Source organism: Aphelocoma coerulescens, assembly GCF_041296385.1.
Source record: "Aphelocoma coerulescens isolate FSJ_1873_10779 chromosome Z unlocalized genomic scaffold, UR_Acoe_1.0 ChrZ, whole genome shotgun sequence".
In the NCBI taxonomy this organism is placed as follows: Eukaryota; Metazoa; Chordata; class Aves; order Passeriformes; family Corvidae; genus Aphelocoma; species Aphelocoma coerulescens.
The window spans coordinates 68,759,252-68,779,523 of NW_027184085.1; the positions used below are offsets into that span (position 1 = coordinate 68,759,252).

The 20,272-nt window shown below is 41.7% G+C and overlaps 1 long non-coding RNA gene across 1 annotated transcript; it reads right to left on the minus strand.

Annotated features, from left to right (window-relative positions):
* Positions 1 to 7,377: 7,377 nt before the first annotated feature.
* Positions 7,378 to 8,884, minus strand: LOC138103750 (uncharacterized). Its single transcript, XR_011147831.1, has 3 exons — positions 8,171 to 8,884; positions 7,887 to 7,988; positions 7,378 to 7,637 (listed from the first exon to the last, which is right to left on the minus strand). It is a non-coding gene; the product is annotated as an uncharacterized lncRNA (long non-coding RNA).
* Positions 8,885 to 20,272: the final 11,388 nt, after the last annotated feature.

A 20,272-nucleotide genomic window follows, 5' to 3' on the forward strand; every position in this document is an offset into this window, starting at 1 on the left:
GGTCAACAGGCAAGACACCACATCCTGTGTTAAATTTATGTTGAGATCAACTTAGAAAAGCAGAGACATTTTGGACGTGTAACTTCTGTTACACAAAGTTCTCAACTGCCACATCACTGTAGGTGCAGCTGCAGAAGCCATTTCAGCTAAGTTTGCTCCAATATGAGTGTCAGAAAAGCTCAAGAAAGCTACAGTATGTATTACTACTATACTCCCATTTTTTAAAGTGTGTGTCACATAAAAAACAGCCAAGCTCCTTGAGTTTGCATTTCGTTAAGAAGATCTATAAGGTTCTTAAACTGAGATTCTTTAAAATGCTGGAAAAAGCTCATTAGCCCTACGCTTGCTACTGCTTTTGTTGAGAAGATACTGCTCTGTGCCTGGCCTCAGTTTTTCATCACAGCACTGCTCAGAGCACCTTGGCTCTGTTGGAAAAAACATGGATATAAAATTCCCCACACATTTCTGTTGAAATTAGTTCTGATAGCTTTCACCCAGCTGTCCTTCTCCAGATTGGCCCTAAATGTCTGTGAAGAAGGGATGGGACATGAGGGGCCTGATGGAACAGCAATTACAGTTTGGTGGAACATCTTGGTCCAAAATCAGGAACAAAACAGCCTCAATAACTGCTCATACACTTTCCAGAGTGTTCTCCTTCAACAAAAAGCTTTTAGAAATAATACCAGTCACCTGTTTTAGACACCTGCCCAATTTGGGCAAGATAGCGAGGAGTAGCAGAAGAGGGCAAAGGAAAGAAAAGAGTGTGGAAGGATGTGAAAGCAATCAGGAGAGTACCAGAGAAATAGGAATGTCTAGTGGAGGAAAAGGTACAGGATCTTGTCTTTTATTCAGTGTCCTGGATGGAGGAGATGGTAGAGGGTAGTTGAGAAGTCAAGAGTATGGAATAACTTGTGTCTGCTACTGTCAATTTTGGCCATCTTTAGAAGAGCACAAACACAAACATGCAAATCTTGCAGCAGAGACGTTTGGCACAGTTGTGATTCTGTATCTCTCTCAAATGAAGTTTACAAGTTGCTTTTGGTGTTTACCCATCCAAGCTGCATAGGGGGACGTTTTCAAGGGGGTGCTTTTCAAGTGGGAGATTTCTGAAGGATTTCTGTAAGTATAAATGTGTGAAAAGGAGAATTTTTATAACAAGGATATTTGTTAAAATATCCCCTTTTTTGTAGTAGTAAACTTTGCAGATGAAAGTAAGACATTATCACTGAACACTGTTCACTGTGAAACATACAAATCCATGTGTCTAGTTTACAGTTACATTTAATAATTTTGACTAAGCAAATAAAAAAAAGTTTTTATTTATTTCCTACTTTTAGAAGACACAGGAACAAGTAGTAAATTGGAACATTCTGTATGCCATGAAAAGTTGTTAACTGACTTGAAAGGAAGAGTAAAATAGCTTCAAACTGGACTTTAACTTCAACAATTAAGTCTGTCTGTAACCTATCAAGAACTCACATTTTGATCTTGTGAGGAGCCATTTGGCTTTGACTTCATGGCTTAATTCCATCTGTAGTTACATAATTCAGGGAAAACTATTCCTATAAAAATAATGGTGAATGGATCGAGAGTTCCTGAAAGGAAGACATGCCAACTGCTTTGATTTATCATCTCATTGTGCAGAATTCTGTCAAAGCTTTGGATACTCCAGCCAGCTGATTCTGTAAGGTGGCCAGACTATGACCTGTCAATTAAATTGGCAGTGTGCACTGCTGCAGAGGAATAACAGGTCCAAAACCACTCAACAGCTGCTTCTGAGCTAACACAGGAATTTTTCGTGTACTGGAATGAAAGGAGATGTAGCGTCAAGGTTACAGGAAAAATAAAATATTTTGTGTTGAAAAAGTGATTTCCAACCATCTTTGCACTCTGCATGAGTGAGCAAATGTAGCTGTGGCCTTCTCTGTAGAACAGGGGAGTACCTCACAGAAGTAAAGGAGAAAGGTGAGTTGGTTTTCCAAGGTTATATTGGGTGCTTTAATGCAAAGTTACGTGGACTTCTGTGTTATGCCTGGGGGTTTTTGGTGTTAACCCTAAAAACATGCTTCCTGTTAAAGGATGCTCCATGACACGAGTGAATGTGATTTGATTTCTTTTTTTAATAAAAAAAATCTGGTATTGGAAATTATGCATCAAAACTTTCAAACTTGTTTCAGTCTTATTTTGTCAGGTCAGTGCAAACAGCCCGTATTTGATAAAGATCAAACTAAAAATTGACCACTGCTGTAGCTGTGTTGTGAATAATGCATTGAACCAGTCAGTCGAGTACCTCTCTCAGCTTAGTTCTGTATTCCATCAAGAGTTCTCTTGAGTTTTGAAAGTTTTCACTTGCCTTAGCCTGAATATTTGTATATTCATGCCTTGCAGTTGAGTTCACGGCTGTGAGAAGGACCCTAATTTATATTTTTCAAGTATCATCTGTTTTATCTTTTACAATGACACACTGAATGCACAGTGCTCAGGGGTCGTTTTCATTATGTAATCCTTACAGTTGTTGCAAAGTAAGTGCTGAATGTTCTGCAGGTTCTTGGAAAAGTGCAGGAAGTTGAGTTTTGTGTGTTTTGACCAGTAGTGGGATTCTGAATAGCTGTGCCATCCAACAAGAGGTGAAAAACAAATCTGGCAGAGCAGCAGGCTTAGAAAGAATTCCCAGGCAGATCAGTTATATAGTAGCAATAACAATAATATATGATAAATAATATAATAAAATAATAATATTATTAATTGTAATAAAAGTGGTGGACTTGGGATGTTGCTGTGGGATAACAGAGTTACGTGCAAGGCAGATACTGAAATCAGTTGTTTTGATAAAGTGCATTAAAGCTAAAAAGTAACAAACCTGTGTCTGAAGAGGAAAGGGCAGGAGAATATTTTTAACCTGATGGTAGTTGCTGTAAACAATAATTGCAGTGTTACCTGGTTATTTCCTGGTCTGTGGTTCTCAGAGTATTTTCAAAAATGCACATCCCAATATTTAGAAGGCTGTAAGTGTGATAAAATAAGCACTGTGAGCTTTGTCCCATTACCTGATGCACACGAAGCAGTATTGGCTAAGTCCACACATTAATTGCATAAAGTCATGTTTGAATGCATACTTTTAGACAAAGGAAACAGAAAGAGTGCTGCCTTTTCTTGGATCATTTCTAGTAGTGAAGTTTCTCCTGCTGTGAAAGAGAAAGTTGTATCATTTTTCCCACAAAAGACCTCTGCAGCATTTTTGAATTATCTGTTTAATTTATTCTGCTATTCTTAGTTTCCTCACACTGCAGCCTGTTTATATTCCCTACATGCAATTTTCTCTCTGTTTTCTTGGTAAGGAAGCCCACCTCTCACTTTTTTGTGGCATGAAACATGACTGGTTTTAGTCAAAGTCTCAGTCCTTTGCTAGTTTAAATCAGTGTTGTTTTATTAACATAAGTGAAAACAGCAATTCATGTGGGCTGACAAGGTAGCTCCATGTTTTAATGATTTTGATTTTATTTCATTGAAAGACAGCAGGTCATGAGAGATTTTTTCCAAGTTCTGTAAAACTGTCTTATTACCAAATTGCTCCCATACTCTTAATTGAATAGGGGAAAAAAGTGTTTTCTTCACAGTTTGTTTTGACTTTTGCGTTAGGAGAACTGAGAGTTCAAATGCTGCCCAGAATTTCCCCAGAAATAAATCTGTCTGCTCATTGGCTGTGATCAAACCCACCCTTCTGCTTGGTGCCGGCTGGACTCATCTGGCATTAGAAAGAAGAGCTGAATAAACACCATTCTGTGAGAGCAGATCCTTCCAGTCAGTGTTGACACATGTTTTCAGGGTGGACTTGAGCAGAATGTCCTGCCTCTGCTGTATCCTTCCAAATGTAGCATTGCCTAATTACCTTTCAATTTAGTTTTTTAATGAAAGATGTGTTGTTGCTGAGGGCTTTTTTAAACCATCCAAAGTACCTGCTGAGAAAATTGCTGCTTGTAGGGGAAAATTCTAGCACATTTTAATAATCTGATGTGAATAAACCAGATAAAGTAGTACAGTTTCGGTACATTTCTTTTTCTTAAGTTTGTATAGTGAGAGAGAAATGTTTCTTGCTAAAGGATGTAGCTCTGTCTTCTACACATCTTCCCTCTGTGCTTGCATGTAGCACTAATCATAATCAGCTTTAGTGCTGTAATTCCACATTATTTTATGGGTTGCATATGCCATGTACTGGGCTGAAAGCATTTTGGCGTTTTACATGCTGGATGCGTAATCCTTGACTGCATATTTTTTCTGTGTTTATCTCTGAAAGGGAGGTGACCTACCCTGAAAGCCACCTTGTAACTATCCACTTGAGGGATACCAAGGCCAGAAAAAAAAAAAAAAAGACAGGGAATCACAAGAGGTGCCAGACTCCTGTGTGAGGGGTTGCAGATAGAGCAGCTGAATGTATCTGGTGTGTCTCTCTCTGCTGAGCACAAACACCTGCATAAATCTGTCGTGTCCTGCTTCAGCTGAAGCCAAGGGCAGTTCTTTTGCTATTGCACAAGCACAGCTGTTGAAAATTTTAAAATAAAAAAACATAAGGCATGTGATACATGTAGATAGTAGGTGAACATAGTCTAGGTGACTTAAAACTTTCTTGTACTCGGGGTGGTGGCTCCACCACTTCCCCAGGAAGCCTGTTCCAATGCCTCACAACACTTTCAGCGGAGAAATTTTCCCAAATATCCACCCTGAGCCTCCCCTGGCCCAGCCTGAGGCCGTTCCCTCTCCTCCTGTCCCTGTTCCCTGGGAGCAGAGCCCGACCCCCCCGGCTGCCCCCTCCTGTCAGGGACTTGTGCAGAGCCACAAGGTCCCCCCTGAGCCTCCTTTGCTCCAGCCTGAGCCCCTTTCCAGCTCCCTCAGCTGTTCCTGGGGCTCCAGACCCTTCCCCAGCTCCGTTCCCTTCTCTGAACATGCTCAAATTTTTGTCGTGAGGGGCCCAGAAGTGGGCACAGCACTCGAGGTGTGGCCTCAGCTGTGCAAGCACAGGGACAGTCACTGCCCTGCTCCTGCTGCCACACCACAGCTGGGACCAGCTCAGGGGCCATTGGCCTTCTTGGCCACCTGGGCACCCCTGGGCTCATGTCCAGCTGCCATCACCAGCACCCCCAGGGCCTTTCCCTGATTTCCAGCCACCTTTCCCCAGCCTGGAGTTGCAGGGGACTGAAGGGACCCAAGGGCAGGACCCAGCACTTCACACTGTTGTACCTCACCCCACTGGCCTGTGCTTTCCCAGATCCTTCTTTTGGGCATTGTGGAGGTGTGTCACATTTGCCAACTTCCAGTCGCCTGGGAACTTCATAGTTTGCCAGGACTGCTGGTGAAGGGATGGAAGTGGCTCAGTGAGGCCTTCCACCAGCTCCTTCAGTATCCTGGGGTGGATCCCATCTGGCCCCACAGGCTTGTGGGTGTCACAAGTTAAACCCAAGTCACAGAGCACATTACTGACCCCTTCTCCTTGGATTATGGGGGTTTCATCCTTTATTCCATTTCATGAGGGTGAGTACCCCACCTCAGCCTCTTCCTGCTTCTGTGTCACTGTGTTTCCCCCTGAATCTATTCAAGAGTCTCCTTATCACTCTTTTGGATGCTGAGGTATTCGTAAAAATATTTTTATTGGCTGTTACAGCAGTAGCCAGATTAATTTCTGGCTTAGGCCTTGGCCCCTCTGCATCATAAGGCAGAGCACAGAGTGTGCTATGGGTTAAATACACTGCAGGCCTCTTCCTCACTTCTGCTTGTTTACTAATTTAAGTGCTGCCTAAGACTAGTTTACTGATGCTTCTTTAACAAAGAATCCTCCTGGTTTATTCACCATGGACACAATCCTGAGGACTTCATAATTACTGGCCTGGTTTAAACTGGCCCACCAAAAGAAGTGGATACAGAAGCCTGGGCAAAACAGGGCAGAAACTGTGCTCTCATTTAGAAGCCTGGCTGTTTCTATTATCTTGACTACACACATATATGTATATGATCATATTTATAAATATTAATTTTTGTTATAGACTTTCTATGGTATAAAAAAAAGTATATGTATAAAGAAGGCAAATCAGCCTCCTTATTTGAATGCTTTGCCTTTTTTTCCTCCTAAACTAAGAGAGCCATGTAGAAGGGATTGTATTAAAGCAGAGTTCTAAGCTGTAAAAACAACCATTCATTGTGCCTTGGGCTTCAAGAAGAAGAAAAGCTTCTGCAAAAGTGAAGGAGAGCTGGCTTTGCTGTGGTTTTCTTCTACTAATCCAGATTAGCACAAAAAAACCCCACTGTTTTGCCATCAGCAAGTCCTTAACAGTGTCACAGTGGTTTGATTAGGACTTTGCTATATGGGGTGATAACCTGTTTGCTTCAGACATGAGAAATGCTGTCAGGGCTTCCATATCTGAGACAGAGTAAAACAAATGTAGAATTACTGCTTCTCTGCTTGTTTCTGTGCACATTTTGCATAGTGGTTGTATACATTTGAGGGAGCATTTCAGAATTTCATTTCAGATTTCATTTCTCCCAACATGCAGATGTGATCCTAACTAATTACCTGTTTAATTAATAGAGCTCCTGCCAAAGTCGCGTGGCAAATTGTGGTTACTTCCTGGGGTCTTGGTGAAACATGACCACTTGCTTTCTTTTGTTTATATCTCCAAACTGGATGTTCAGGCCATAGCAGTGAGACAGACCACAGAGTATCATTTTGAATAAAGTTAATGAGTGGATTCTGATAAGCCTCGTGGACCAGCTTTAAAGAACACTGATACCCTGCTTGTTTGAAGGTTATTTTGACCTCCCTAGAAAACTTGCCAAAGCCAAGTGTGTTTGTTCTCTGGCAGGAAGCACATGGGGCAAAAGGAGTCAGTGCATTGCAGCACCTGACATTTGCTAACAGGACACTCGCTGTCACCTGTATTTTCTGTCCAGACGTAGAACTTGCAACAGTTTGGAAGTGAGCACAAACTATTTTATTCTTTTTTTTCCTGCTTCTTCACATGGATTTGCCTCCCGGGCACCATTCAGTCTGGAACCTTCCAGGGTGGAGCTCCTGTCTCAGGAAGGTCAAAGTGCTGGTGACCACAAGAAGACCATCATCTCCCCCAGATTCTGTCTCAAGGTTTAACATTTTTATGTGTGTTTGTGTCTGTGTGCATGTGAATGTTTGTGTGTGTATATTTGTATATGAATGAAACATAAAACTGATTTTCTTTTCTTGTTGAGGAACACATCTGTAGCTTTGTCCTTGAGGAAAGACACTGAAAATTTTATTACCAAATAAACTCCAGTGGGTGATGCTTTCACACCATTTTAGAAGATTAGAGAAAAAGAATTTCTGTGTTTTAGAAAAGGTTCTTTTATTTTAACACAGGAAGAAGTCACGGCAGGTAGCAGTACAGATCTGAGGCTTTTTAAGGAGGTGCTTAACAGCCAAGGAAATTTTAACTGCCAAGAAACTTATTAATGTGATTTTGCCCCGAAATAATTGGTTTCATTATTGCAAATACAAGATTTTAAGTGAATGGAGTGCTTTGTCCCTAGAAAAACCTCCTCTCAGGCATTCAGAGAGTAACAATTCATGTCTCCACATGATGGCACTGGATGTCAGGGGACTACAGAGTTCAGCCCTGCGAGGAAAAAAAGACTTTCATTAGCCAGCAGTAGGGAGATAATCTGCCTGCCATGTGACACATAAAAGCTAGGCATGGTTTAAAAACCTGAGCTCTCCTGGTCATGAATCTGAACAGAACAGCTCAGTAATGGTAATGAAAAAGTTCATTTAGCTCAGCATTAGCAGTGCAGTAATTTCTGCCTAGAAGGTTTTGGTGTGTTCCAAAAATTGTTTCCCACTGGAAGAGTTGCCCTTAAGACAATACCTCAGAGATAACTCAGGTGTCTGTTTCCTGTGGCTTGGTCAACTCTTTGTGAAAACTCTTGCACTTTGATGGGAATATAGTAAAATCTTATGGAATGTTTCTCTGAAATTAATAGGAAATGTTCAAAAAGTAAGTTTTGGACAAAATAGACATGAAAATACAGAAAGTATTTGGGCAGATAATCTGTCTATGGAGCCATCATAAGTAAAATTGGCTTCTTAGTCAGTTTTTCTTTATAGCTAAACAAACTAAAAAACTAATAAAAAAATCAAAATAATCATTACCCAGAGATGATGCACCTTCCCATCTGCAGGAAGTCTCTCAATCTCTTCTCCTTCCCCCTGTTTCTGAAGATATTTCTTTAATTGAAACATTCCTTTCTTTTCAAGGCGTCAGAAATGTCTTTGCTTCTTTTTTATTTTTTCTTCTTGGATTTTTTAATCTTGGGTGGATTTTTTTAGCACGTAGTTCCAAAGAAAGGAAAACTCACTGGATCAACAGTGGAAGACAGGTATTTTTAAATTGAAGAAATTAATTAAAACCAGCTATTTTTAACAGTCCTCTCTGTTTCACTTTTAAACCACTCCTTGGAGATCCTTAGATAGCTTAAATGCATATAAAAATTGGGGAAGCATAAATAATTCCAGCAGTATTTAGCCAATTGTTTCAGGCTTGTGGAGAAACTGCTGGAAATAATGGTTTTTTTGATGAAAGGCCTTCAATAAAAGCTGTGGCAGATAAAATTCATGCCCATGACTTCCACTAGCCTGGTGGAAGTTTATCAATATCGGTATGAATTCTCTGTCTTCCAGCTGTGATTCCAAATGATGTCAGTGTCAGCCTTGCTGTATTGATAGTGCTTCTTCTCTTGTAAATTAATTAATTTGCAGAACTCTTGCTCTTATACAGTAGAGAACTCCTTTTCTTGGATTTTCAGCTGGATGGAAAATACCATTTTCAGGTTTGGGGTTTTTTTTCAATATGCATAGGAAAAGGGAAGCCTGTTAAGTATCTCAGTGTTTTGGCTCTTTGCAAAGACATTTATATAATAGTGTGCATTTGGCCTGAATATTTCACTTGATTGGTTGTAGGTGGTGATGTTTATTCAGAGCTCAGCCGTCAGCCTTGGCTAGTTACTCCTCTGCTAATGAAAAAGCAAATATCAGGTTTCTTTCTGTTCCTATTAACCCCATGCCTCTTCCTGTTCAGGAGTGCAGGCCTGGATACAAAACCACCACTTCCTCCAGAGTGGGCCGGAACCCTTGGGAAACAACACAAAACAAAACAAAACAAAACAAAACAAAAAGAGCATTTCAGACACTCTCTGTGCCATTTACTCCCATCCTGTCACTGCTGTGGAAATACAAGTTATGGTTCACAAACAGCCACAATGCAGCCATTGAAACAAGAGGAAACACCTGGGGCCCAGCACAGCCGGCAAGGAAACGTGTGCCTCATGTCCACTCCAGTGAATGCTGAGAGGCTGCCTGGCCTCAGAGTGAGGAAACCCTCTTGCTACCAACATCCTTACAGGAAAAATGCCAGGGATCACCCATTTGGGAACGAATTTCCCCAGAGGGAGCACCCATGCCCATCAATCCAGCAAGTTCACAGTGCAAATTCTTGATCTCTCCTTCACTGACTGCTGTAAGCAGTTATAAAATTAGAAAAATGTACTATCCTGCATCCTAAGTTTTATGTTGTCTTGCTGTTAACATATTACTATAAAACAATGTGAATTTGAACCGATTTTGTACATGAAAGCTGGGAAAATCAGACTAAGTAGTTTATTAACCAGAGGCACCTAGGATAGACTATGGGAACTAGAGAAGATGGTTCTAAAGCTAAAGTTGTGCTTGCACTTCCTCATTACGTTAGAGCCGTGTGGAGCCATGTTTACACTCAGTCATCCTTGTGTTTTCCCAGGGTTGCAAGGACATTCTGAGGAAGTAGCAAGTAATGAAAAGTCAGTGTAGCATCTGACAAGACTTAGCAGTGCACAGCTTTTTCTGGTTGCTTGCTTAACATCTTTTTCCCCACAGAAATGAGTGAGGATTTAATTGGTTAATTCTGTTATTCATATAAATATCTGAACTATCTTTTGTTGCTGGGCCTGCCCATGACCAACCAGGGCTTAAGAGACTTAGAATTTCCTCTGTGGTCTCTAGAGATGGATAGCCATGTGAAGGGACATCTAATTAATCTAATTTAAGTGCTCCAAGTCATTATCTGAAGTACTTGTACTCATCTCATGGTCAGATGCATACTTTCAGGTCTTTCCTTTCATTTTTTAGACAATTCTCAGCTTGAAACAGAAGTTTTTCATTTGACCCTGTGTGCGTGGCAGGGGTCTTTATTCTAAAATTAAATCAAGTTTCAGTTACTCGTGTCCTCAAGTTTGCTCATTTCGTATGAGAAAAGTTGTTCTCTCTTCACAGATATCTTTGTGCTCTACCTCTCCTATTTTACTTTGTAAAGTGTATTTCAGACTTTTGTGTCTTCACTGTTTCTCTTCTTTATACGGACTGGAGAAAAAAGTAGCAGCATGCTCAAATCATTCCTAGGGCTAATGTCCAGATTTATTCTTTACCAAACACTATGACAGCAAAAGGCCACTGTACTTGCACTTGTCTTTAGTAAGGACATAAGCTGAAAACAGAAAATTGCTTTCGATTTTTTTTTTTCCTGGGCTCTTCTTCCAGATCTTTCAGATAAGTTTAAGAGACTGAAGGACTCAGGTAGAGTCTGTCCATCGAGAAGATAAAGCTTACCACCAGCCATATCTCATTCTGTTGTGCTACTTCTGCTCTTTTTCCTCCAGGGAGAAGATTCCTTCCCTTGGAGATAATCTCCTTTGTCAGTCCTCCACAACACACTTATGCTTGGCATATTCTTCTGTAGCACCGGGGCTTTAAAGTCCTTTTGTGTCAAAAGGCCATTTTGTGTTGTGGTCTCTCTTAAACCTTTGCCTGCACAGTTCCTCTTTTCTTGAGTCCTAATCTCTGTTTTGTCAGAATCATAGAATCATAGAGTTAAAGGATCATGGAATGGTTTGGGTTGGGAGGGATGTTAAAGCCCATCCAGTGCCACCTCCTGCCAGGGGCAGGGGCACCTCCCACTATCCCGGGTTGCTCCAAGCCCCACCCGACCTGGCCTTGGACACTGCCAGGGATGCAGTGACAGCCACAGCTTCTCTGGGCAGCCTGTGCCAGGGTGTCACCATCCTCACAGGGAACAATTCCTTCCAATACCCACTCTAACCCTGCCCTCTGGCAGTGGGAAGCCATTCCCTCTTGTGCTGTTACTACATCCTCTTATAAAAAGTCCCTCTCCAGCTCTCCTGGAGCCCCTTTAGGCCCTACAAGGGGCTCTGAGGTCTCCCTGGAGCCTTCTCCTCTCTAGGTGAACACCCCCAGCTGTCCCTGCCTGGCTCCAGCCCTCAGAGCACCTTTGTGTCCTCCTCTGGAAGTGCTCCAGCAGCTCCTCCTCTTCCGTGTTCTGACAACCCCAGACCTGGATGCAGTTGAGTTCCATCATCCTCTCCATTACATCTTCAAGCCCATATCTTGTTTGCTGCTGTTTCCAGCTGCATTTGTGATCACACGTGAGCCTCTAATAGTATTTTAGCTTATTCAATATGCTGAGGTGGAAAATCAGTTTTATCAGGTGCCTGATGAAGGTTGACATATGTCCTGCAGGATCTGCATCCTCTGCAACCTCTTTGTCCCATGCTGCCCAGTCCTTACTGGGGTTTTTTTTGCCCTAGTTCTCAAGATCCTATGGCATTTTCTTTAAGGATGATACATTTTCAAAATTGTAGCTGTTTTCTTTTATAATTTTTACTTTTGTTCACAAGGACACTGGGAAAACAGAGAACCTATCCACAGATGTCTGGTGGATATTTTAGAGGGAAAAAAACACAGTCTTTTTCATCACAGCATTACAACTGCACCTTAAAGTCAATCAGCTAGTCACAGATTTAGTGATCTGTGGTAAGTTGTACACAGTTCTTGTTCAAACATTTCTGTGAAGTTTATTTGTACTATGAGGGGCATTTGATGTGGAGTTCAAAGCATTTCCAAACAAACCTGTGTCAGAAGAAGGGGTGTAAGGCAGTCCCACAACTGGTGGGGACTGTTTTTCTTGGTGGCTGAGGACAGAAATGACAATGATTTATGACACTGCTCTTCTGAAAACCAGTTGGGCCCCAGGACTGCCAAATTAGAATAATGTGCACAGAGAAGCTCTCAAAACAATGCTGTGTGTTTTCCCTCTGTGTGAGTCAGAGCTCCACTTGAGAGCCTCCAGCTACTCAAAAACTCGCCTGCTTTTCTCTCTCAGCGAGTTAAGGTGGTGCTGCCAGCTCCAGAAATTCAATTATGGCTGTTTGATGTTTTACTTAAAACCCAGTTCCTACTGGCTTGTGCCCATGTGAGAACTTCAGCTTCCACTTAGAGAAAAATGAAGATTCTGGCCATCAAAAGGCAGGGTTTAAGGGCAAGTGGGACCTAAATGCACACAACCAGCTCACAAAATGAAGGAGGAAGAGAAGGAGAAACATTCTTTGTTGGATGTCAGACAAACATCTACCAGAGTAATTCTGCTGTAATTGGTTTTGCCCTGGGAAAATCTCACGTTGGCTTCAAGTAATGCACTGAAAAAAACATTGATTTCAAGTTTTGTTTGCAATGACAGGAATAGGCTGTGAATGGGCCATGATTTTCATCCCTATTTTTATGTTTTAAAGAAGACGTCATTTTGGTATTTTTAGTCATTTAATGTGAAACTTTTTCAAGAATTTTCAGAGAAATGCCTTTCATTGGAAAATGCAGTATGTGCAGGATCGAAATCCTCTGCAGAGGACCACATTTCTCTGAAATGAAAGTAAACCCAGAGAATTTTTTACACAATTAAGAGCTTATTATAAATATCTGTCAAAAGAGAGTGTCTTTTCTTTCTTGGTGAAGAAGCTATCTATGCTTAACATTTTCATAAGATGTTGTACAGAAAAATGACATAGCTCAAGTCTACCAGCACAGCAGGTTCTTCTGAACTGGAACTGGAAAAAATCAAAGACAGTGTGATAATATGCCCCCTCAGTTGTGACGAAGAATCAGGTGGACCCCGAAGACACTGAATTTAAGGTGAAATATTCATGTGAGCATTTAGAATTCTCTGAAATGGATGACACTTAGGCAAGAAGCATAGCAGGATGAACAGGGGAAATAGCTGATTTTGCAGCTCTTCCTAATATTACAGCAGTAGTGTCAAAGCAAGGCTCTGTCTTGTGGTGTAAGGGCATTGCCTTGCTAAAGACCAACACCTTTGCATTCCAGGCACTCTCAGTGCCTCACAAGTGTGGATGCAGTGCTGATGAGCATAGGACTGATCAATTGTTTATAGGTTGGCTGCTCTCTATTAACTTGAAGAAAGTGACTCAAGTGCAGCTCTTTGGCCCAGGTCTGCTAGATGCACAGGTAAGAGGATGCTGAGATGTCTCTGCTGACAGCAGGGGCAATTGCAAGTGGCAAAAGGCTGCAGAAGGTGACAGCTTCGACAGGACCTGTGCCAGGCAGGGCTTCTGAGGCGGCAGGAGAGGTGGGACAGCAGGGTGAGACTGGGAGGGCTGTGCATCCAGATTTTCAGAGTGTCTTGGCATGGAGAGAAAGTGGGGAGCCAGGTTGATAGGTGTGTTGTTTTGAATGAGTAATTGCCAAACTCTTGGAGGGCTGAAAGCAGAGCAGGTAGACTGAAGAGAGGGGAAGCGCTGCCCCTTCACGTGCTGAGAGCCCAGGACAAGAGGCTGGGACAGACCACCAGGCACTGTTAGGCTGTGGGTTTTTATTGCTCACCCCTTCAAAAGGAAGTATTTAAAATAATGTCTGTCACTAGGAAAAAGCTGAACTGGATTTGTTAAGTAAACTCTCTGACCAGCACTAACAGCAGTATTGGCTTGCTGTGTATTGCTCTGCAGAATATATCCCAGTGAACATTTTACTTTAAATAAAAAAACCTGAGGTCTCTATTTGAAGTCAAATGAGGATTTTGAACAATATCTCTTTTGTCTCACAGTTGGCTGGCAATAAAGGAGTGAATTAATGAACCAATATTAGCTCCCACCAGACCAGAGCAGAGTTACCTAGGTAGGCAACAGGGAAAAGATGTCTCATACTACTGAATAGCCTGAGAAACAAAATGAGGAGTCTCCAATTCTGATAAGCCATCTTCTCTGTTCAATTTCACAATTATTTTATAATAAAAATATTACTTTATATTTTAGTTTTACGTGCAATTTGTGTGAAATGTGGTTTCATAATGTGGAAGGCCTTAAGGGCTGCAAAGATCTAACTCCATCAGAAAGATTTATTGATAAATGTTTGTGCTCATGAGAGCAATGACACTCTCATTCGGTAGTATTTTCAGTGTTCAGTGCTGCAACTTGCAGTTAGAAATCACCCTGTGTCTGTCTTCAACAAGGCTGACTGTCAAGATACTGGAAGCAGGTTTGAAAACCAGTGGTTGAGATTAATCAGAGCAATTTAAGAGTATTGAAAACATATTTTCATCTTTATAATGTTTAACAAGATCTCCCAGAGCAAGGCTTAGTGTTCCTCTCTTTTTTCCCTCTTTAAATTTTGACAGATCAGATGTATCAAATGAGTGGTAGAATCACAGGATAGCTCAGATTGGGAGATCCTTTGGTGGGAAAGCAGCATCAAGGAGATTATTCAGCACCTTGTCCAATCTCATCTTGAAAACCTCCAGAGATGGAGAGCCCACCATGTCTGCTGGGAGCTTGTTCCAGTGTTTGATTGTTCTCACCAGAAAAAATGCATGTCTTATTTCAAAATGAAATGGTTGCCATTTCTTATTAAAATAATTTAAGAAGGATAGAGAACATGAGGAAGAGCTTTAGATATTCCTTTCCTTTTCCTTAAGTGGTTAAAGTAACCATTTAAATCTTTAGCTTTATCACATAAAATTTAAAAACACCACAATCCCACTTTCCAACCTGCAAGTAGGCGATCGATAAACAACCCCCCAAAACTCTGGCTCTGGAGTTTTCCCCTTGTTTTGTCTCATGGTCTCACAGTGAGGAGATGAGAAAGGCGACTGCTGGTGGTGTCAGGGGGCGTACACATAGTGCAGAGAAGTGTGGGTATGGATGGCTGAGACTCTTGCAGTTTGCCATAATAATTCTGCTCCTTTACCAGATATTTGTTGGGTTTATGACATTATTACAATCTGAATACCTTAATATGCATCTTCAAGTATGCACATAACCTCTGAGCTGGTGTTTTCTTGTGGCTTCTTCCCAGGTGTTTTCATATGCAGAAGATTTCTGCCCCTTCCTTTCTTCTCTTGCTCTGATGTCCACTTAAATGAAACCATGTTTTTGCAATTCTCTGTCCCTCAAACCTTCTCTGCCTTCAACCTTCTCTCCTGCAGCTTCTCCCTATCCCCACCCACAGCCACTTTTCCCCTCTCCCCACGCTCACAGCCTGACTGCGACTGCTGAAATCACCGCGTCCGTCTGCTCCCTTTTACCCTGGGTTTGCTCCCATCCTGCTGCAGGTCTGGGACCCACAGCTCTGTCACACCCATGGGTCCTCCCCTCTGTTCTAACCTCTTTGTTTCTAAGAAGAGGTGACTGCACAGTCATTTTCCTCCCTAGCTCTGCACCAAGGCTTAGGATGCACTTTCAGTCTGCAGCCTAAACCAATTTAATAATCAGCTGCTGCTGGAAGAGGCAGCCCTGCTCCTCTGTCTTCAGTTTCCCCCCTCTGTGCCCATCTCTCGAGGTGCTAACTGCTCTGATGCTAACGTCTTTGTTTTGCTTCATTTTTGATTCCTCAGGTGGATTTTTCACTCCTGATTTATGCTGCAGTTGCACAGCAGCTGTGTCTGACGCAAAGGGAGTGGTGGAAGCCTTTGGAGCTGGAAGGTTGGAGTGGGGGTGAGTTTACCCCTTTTTGTCACACATTGACTTTGCTGGACTGTGAAAAGCCGCTCTCAAGGCACAAAGAGGGAAGATAAATGGCTAGCTGCAGATTTTTCTGGGAGAAAAGGTCCTCAGTTCCTTGGTGGCTGTAGTGGTAGTACCAAGATATGGACAACCTGGAGGACATTGGAGGAGGGAGTGGAACATCTCACTGCTGCCTGTCCAAAAGCATTCTACAGTAGCTTAGGTTCTGTTTATTGGTTTGGTGGGTTTTCATTAAGGCTTCAAAGCAAAGGAGAAAGGCAGAAAAAATAGTATAATTTGAGATCATTGCTGATTTTTGAAATATCAGCCTGAACAAAGTGAGGGCTGTATAACCAATTGCTTTTCCTAATAGGAATGTAGATGGGCTTTATTGACCTATTAGCAGTAATAATATGATTCAAGTTAATAGTTATACATTTTTAGTGTATTTCTATTAGTAAATAAAATATTTTTTGACATGGAAAAATGTCAAAGTGAAGTAAGACTCAAGACTCCTCATATCAAAATGTGCACAGTTAAGATTTGCTGCTTTTGAAATATCTTTTTCGATGTACCATACTTTTCCCTTGTCTGTCACAGTTCAAGAGTTTGCTCCCTTTAGTACAGAAACCTTCAGATTAACTTTAATTAATGTGTTGTGGGCCTTTCAAAGAAAAAACATTACATTTTAAAATAGAATTAAGTCAGTTGCCCCAGTCATGGAAAATGTGAGTTTATTGTGAATGTAAATTAACTGCAGTGGTAAATATCTCTGTCTGTGTGTGTTTCCTTATGGGGACTCACATGCTTTTAGCTTTAATTAACAACACTAATTTGACTTTTGGAGAATTATAAATGCCATGAGACAGGAGATTAAGTGGTAACATTAAGATATGCTGGGTACTATTCTATTTGGAAAAGAGAATTGCATAACTGATCTTTTGTCACGTGAAATCTTTATGCTCACACTTAAAATGTTTGCAGCCTTTCTCCAGGTAATATTCTTTACACTGAATAACTGCTTTCATGACCATTTTCCTAAACCACCTCGTGTTATATTCAGTTATTTCTTGCTCCAAATGCAGTGTATGACATTTGATCAGTGACAACAGCTAACTGGCGGGGGGAACAGTCCCAATTTGGCTGTGTCAGTGTGAGCTACTGCATTGCTGGGTGTGTAAAACATTCATCATGGAGTTTCCATGTATTTCACTGAGAAAGCACTGCCACCTTTGGCATTTCTGGGCTAGCCAGCAGGATGACTTGCATTCCTTTAAGGCTCCAATTTAACCAAAACAGTGGATAAGAATCACTTGGGCGTTACCTGCTTCCTCGTCTGGGATTCTGCAGCACATTGTACAGAAATTTTAGCTGTATGGGTTTATTTAAGAGAGCTACCTCTTCCTTTCATGACACACTCTCAGAGGATGACATCATTGTGAGAAGGGGCACTCTTTTGTAAGGGAAGCAGGATTCTTGAAAGGGAAAAACACACTCATCATTACAAATTGCTCCAAAGGTCAGCGATTGTATTGCTGCAACAGCCAACCTTTCTGCTGAGACAATCCTGTCTCCCTTCTCAGCAGAGGCTCTCAGCTCTGCAAAGGCGTTGAAAATCAGGGCAAAGTCAAACTGCAGGAAAGCCAGCAGCCTGCTCATTAAGCTTTCACATGTCTCTTTATCCTCATTATTCCAAAGGCCTTAATGTTATTCTGAGATGACTTTTAAGGCAAACTAACTAATATGGGTTAGGTAGTGGTTATAATTTCGTGCTAAAATCTGCTCAGTGATGTTATTCTGGGGTTATTTTAATGAGAGTTGGACATAAAATATGTCTTGGCTGACATTACTGAACTGCCTCACACCAAATCACAATTCCCATATAATGCCTTTTGGAAGGCATCCTGCTTCAGTCTTTAGCATTGCAGCAATGAAATTGTACCTGGCTTGTTTAATTACCATTAAGCCTATGATTAAAGATAGATCTATTTGTACACTCTTATTCTGCTGCATCCATGCAAAGTGTAAGTTTAAATCAGTGTTTTTCTGGAGCTGCCAGCCACCAGATACCTAGTAATCTCTTACTTGCATACACCACCCAAATTTTACCCAGCTGCCTACATAAACCAGCTAAAGGAAGAGAAGTAGAATCTTTTGCAAACCTTTAAATTTTTGGCAGGAGAATTGCTGGCATGTTATGCTAGGTTTCACATCTAGGCTGCATTAAGGCAAAATTGGGAAGCAGAGAAAAACATGGAGAAAGTAAATTTGAAGTCTTGGCTTTGATGGTGGGTTATATAAATGATGTTAGGGATGGTTTTGATATCATCACAGCGCACACTAAAGAATACAAATGAAGGAAAAATAAATCAGCATTGGTGCAAGATAATTCGCAAACACTTCTTCTGCATCCAATGCCACTTCTGGGTTAAGATGATTTAAATCTACTTGTATCATTCTGATGGTTTAGATCCCTCCAGAGAAGATGTTGTCACCCCACAAGTTATCTTTTTCTCTCTTCCTTCTGCAGACAGACACAACATACCTCCCTACCCCAACATTTGCTGTTTTCACCTTGTTCTTAGCCAGTTTTTAGCAGTCTCCTTAGGTTGGGATCATATAAACACACGTCAGCATTGACCATCAGATTATGAATTATATTTACACTGAGTGCAAAACAAAATCTCTTGCGTCTGTCTCTGGCCAAGCCAGGATTCCAGGCTCTCTGCTTTGTGCACAGGCTGAGGCAAAGTTACAGCGGTGGATGCAAAAGTGAGATAACCACTTTTGATAGGACAGAGAAAAGAAGGGAAGCTACACTACAGCCTCCAAAGTAAATCATGTCTATGATGTGACTTTTCCTTCAGATTTCTGAACATTTGAACCTCCCCAGTATGTTATCCAGATAGCTCTACAAATGAGAAGTTAGCAGTCCTTATTGCTTGCTTACTACCCTCAGATAATGTCTAAATTACATTTTTAATGGTTTATGTTAAGGGAGATATTCATGCACCTTCACACACCTGCCAAAAGAAACATTCCCAAAACAGGAAAAGCAGTGGTTACCCTGAAAACACAGTGCAGTTGACTCAGAGGCCACACAGAACCTGGAAAGTGGTTTTATTTTGCAAAACGTGTTCTGTTGTGGAGGTGAGGGGAGTGCCAGTGGTACTGCATGGCCTAGGAGGAACAGAAGGGATGGGAATGTCCGTGTTCCCTGGGAGATGCCTGTGGCCAGGACGTTCGCAGCACCTACCAGAACTTGCTCATGCTTCCAGCCCAACACACGTCCCAGGGGAAGGATGCCTCCAGATGCTGGTGGGAATTGAAGCCATCTGCAGGGAAAGAGAAAGATGCAGCGTGGTAAGCAACTGAAACAGTGACCTCTGGCCTAAAAGCAGCCATCCCACCCCTCTTTTCCCAGGACAGAAGAGGAAAGCTGTGCTGGGATGGGAATGCTGGCAAATCGGCTCTGTGCCTTGCGTTATCTCTGCCAGCCTGACACAGAAAATCTGGCCTTGGCATGGGCTGTGAGTGCTGGGGGAGCTCAGTAAAAACATCAGTGAGAGGACCCTCAGCAGGAAAAGACAGGTTTGCATGGTCCTTTGCCCGCTTGAGTGAGTGGGGTGGCAGAGGACCTGCAAGTGTGGCAGAATGCTGCATGTTCTGCTTGTGGGCAGCAGAAATTCAGGGCTCCCACCTGCAGCACCCAAATGTGAGTAGCAGATTCTGTGGGCAGACAAAAATAGCAGCACACTAACAAGCTGGCAGGAGCATCTCTTGAGTCGCAGTGAGTGCCTCAGTATTGCTGTTACGGCTTTTGATCAAAATTGGTTGTTTCTTTTTTTTTTCTTCCTTTCCTGAAAGGCTGCCTTTATATGCACTATTTGAAATGGATGTGGAGTTTGGAACTGAAGAACATCTAAATATTAAATATAATTATCTGCAAGTCTCCATTTTCAAAAAGGGTAAGACAGCTTTATAGCAAAGCAAGTCAAGGCTATGGAAAATATTTTAATGACATTGGCTCAAGAAAAAGCTTTCTTTGAAGGGCACTAAAGGAACTTTCCTGTTAAATACCTGGAGATACAAATTCACCCCATAACCAGTGATGTAGGAAATGACCTGAAATACCAACGCTTTATGATATTTATTGAGGAATTTTACATTATTTTCATTCAAAGGCATCTGTGAAGTACACTATTTTCAAATCAAGTAAGAACATTGGAGTTTGCCATCTCTGGGGGTAGAAGCCAGGATGTGATGCACTCACTGCAAACCCTACTGGAACTGACCCTGCAGCATCTGTGAAACGCAAAAGCCACACCCAAAAAACTTTAGATGCCCTAAGCAACGTTGAGGGGATGATATGACCATAACTCTGAAATCCCAAACCCTGCCTGTTTAATAACTCCTGGAA